Source organism: Grammomys surdaster, unplaced genomic scaffold (genome assembly GCF_004785775.1).
Source record: "Grammomys surdaster isolate TR1022 unplaced genomic scaffold, NIH_TR_1.0 570, whole genome shotgun sequence".
NCBI classification, from domain to species: domain Eukaryota; kingdom Metazoa; phylum Chordata; class Mammalia; order Rodentia; family Muridae; genus Grammomys; species Grammomys surdaster.
Window position 1 is genome coordinate 570118 of NW_021604989.1, and position 3150 is coordinate 573267.

Here is a 3150-nt window from a genome sequence, read left to right on the forward strand (position 1 = left end):
CTGTAGATGAAGTAGTTTAAAGGGTACGTTAATTCTATGTCCATTTAGAAGTGTTAAGTCATTCATTATTGTTGGGCCTTCTGAGGAACCCTACAATTGACTTCTGGTCTGATTTGTAGCATGAGACTTCCTGTAAGGCAGTGCTTCTCAACCTGCGAATCATAACATTTGGAAAACACACATTTCCTCTATTCTTAAAACTTCAAAACCATGGGGAAACCTGTGAGGGAGATGAACATTGAGAAAACAGGGAGGAGGAGAGTAAATGGCTTCCACAGATTACACTATCTGTAGCCACACTGCAGTCCAGCAAGGCTCCAGTGCCTACACAGCCCAGCCAACTCAAGAATATGCACAGACAACCCAGGCATATGGGCAACAAAGCTATGAAACCTATGGGCAGCCTACTGATGTCTGCTATACCTGAGCTCAGACCACTGCCACCTATGGTAGACTGAATATGCAACTTCTTATCAACAGCTTCCCACTAGTTATACCACTCCAATGGGCCCCAGAATACAGGCAGCCTGCCCAAGGATATGACACTGGGTCTTATGATTCTACCACTGCCACAATCATCAAAACATAGGCTTCTTATGCAGCTCAGTCTGCATATTGCCCCCAGCCTTCCTACCCAGGCTATGTCCAGCAGCCAGCAGCCTTTATACCTAAAGAACCACAGGATGGTAACAAGCCCAAAGACACTAGTCAATCTCAATATACCACAGGGGTGTTATAATCATCCAAGACTAGGATATGGGCAGATTAACTAAAGTTATCCCTGAGAACTCCAGACAGACAGTCACAGCACCTCTATCACATTGACCTACCAGGTACTTCTCTTTACAGCCAAGTAGTTATAATCAGAGCAGTTAATTTCAGCAGAACACCTATGGAAAGCAGAACAGCTATGGACAGGAGAGTAGCTATGGCCAACAAAGCAGTTACAGCCAGCAAAGTCCCATTAGTTATCCCCACTCATACTGGGTCCTATAGCCATTCTCCAAGTCAATGTAGCCAACAAAGTAGCAGCAATGGGCAGCAGTGTTCATTCTGCCTGGACTACCCAAGCAGCATGAGTGTTTATGGGCAGAAGTCTAGAGAACTTTGTGGACCAGTAGAGAACCAGAGCTTAAGTGGACCTGATACCAGGGGCAGGGGAAGAGGGGGATTTGATCATGAAGGCATGAGCAGAGGTGGGTAGGGAAGAGGAAATGGTGGAATAAGCAGGGCTGGAGACAGGGTTGGCTTCAATAAGTCTGGTGGACCCATGAATGTAGGACCAGATCTTGATCTAAGCCTTCCTACGGGTTCTCATGAAGACTCTGACAACAGTGCAATTAATGTGCAAAAATTAAATGACTAGTAATGACAAGGTGACTCTGGATAATCTGGCAGATGTTTTTAAGCAGTGTTCAATTGTCAAACAAGAAAACTGGACAACCCATGATCCATATCTACCTGGATAAGGATACAGGAAAGCCTAAAGGTGATGCCCCAGTGTCCTATGAAGATCCACCAACTTCCAAGGCTGCCATGGAATGGAGTAATGGGAATGGTTTTCAAGGAAGCACAGTTAATGTTTCTCTTGCCGGAAATAAGCCTCCAATGTGGGGTGGCATGTGGGGTGGCATGCCACCAACATTTCCTGGAGGTCCTGATGTTCCAGGAGATCCTGGAGTACACATGGGTCACATGGGAGACTGTGGGGGAGTGGGAGGCTTCCAACCAAGAGGGTTCTGAGGCTTTAGAGGGAACTCCCCAGGAGAATTGTGGGGCAGTAGGCTATGAGAAAAGCCAGAAAGCTTGGTAGAAATCCTTGAAGTCTTCAAACCAAACCAATAGAGGTTACCTGTTATCCCCCCAAAACTGTATATATATCCCCAGAGCTCAAAGAGGGCTGTGTGGTGTAAGACCTCCCACTGTCGGAGTGCTTTTGTGATCCCTCGCCATGCCAGCTATCCTGCACATTTCAGAGGACAACTCTCCTCTCTCCTCTCCTCTCACCGGGCAGAGTGAACTGAGAGAGCTGTAACACTTTTCTTCCATGGGCTCTCACGAGCTACCCCTGGAAAGAGGGAACTGAAAGAGCCGGTAACACTCTCCCGCATTTGGAGGCTGGGATGGAGGTCCTGCTAGGTGCCACTGAAAAGAGTGCTGTGCCCTAGCTCACAGCTGCACTCTTCCTCATCACCGCTGCCGCCACCCCTGCCTCTGGGGGTCTCAAGCTGGCCGGAGGCCGCTGTGGAGCATGAGCCCCGCCTTTCCGCCGGCTGCCGAAGGCCCCAGCCCGGCTCAGCCGGCGCCTTCCATGCCCCCGACCCCAGAGTCTGTCCGGCCGTCCCCGCGGGCCTGGCCTGGAGCGGATGCCCGCTGTCGCCGCACTCCTCCTCCTGCCTGGGCGGCCAGTGACCACCTCCCGCACCTGCCGCCCCTCCAGCCGCCGCCCTTGGTGCCCTGCAGCGGTTCCGCCAGCCGCTCTCCTGGGTCTTGTTGAGCGTCTCCTCGTGCCAGCAAGCCCACCTGCAATCCCTAGGCGCGAGCAGTGCGCAACAGAGAATGACATGTCTAGGACCAAGCTGAATATTGGCAGTCTCCCAATCTGGGCTGTGGAAACCAGAAATTCCCCTGGAGAACAGAATGCAACCAATGTAAATCCTGTAAGCCCCAGGGCTTCCTCCTGCTACCATTTCCAACTCCAGATGGAGATCCTGGCTGGGAAAGCCCTGATGGCATGTATGGAGGAAGAGGTAGAATAATGGACCATGGTGATCCTGCAGGAATGTTCAGAGGTGGAAACAGACGAGGCTTCTGAGGTGGCCACAGAATGCACAGAAGTGGCCTTTGTGAAGAAAGACAAGGTGGTCCTGGGGGGCCTCCTGGACCATTAATGGAACAGATGAGAGGAAGAAGAGATAGACAAAGATATCTTAGTTGATGTTTTTCTTCCTGCACAAACATTATGACCAAGAAGCAAGTTGGGGAGGAAACTAAAGTCCCTTACTCTGTGATAACTGCAGCTTGTGTCAAATTGATACAAAACCAGTCAGTACAATTGACCCCTTGTTAATTTGACACACAAATGCATGACCTATTAAAGTCTTACTTTTTTATTCATGCCCAAGATCTGAATTACTTTAAAACTCCTGT

General features: G+C 49.8%; 1 pseudogene; it reads left to right on the top strand.

Moving 5' to 3' along the window:
* Positions 1-265: 265 nt before the first annotated feature.
* Positions 266-2938, top strand: LOC114633242 (annotated as a pseudogene).
* The last annotated feature ends 212 nt before the right edge of the window (positions 2939-3150 follow it).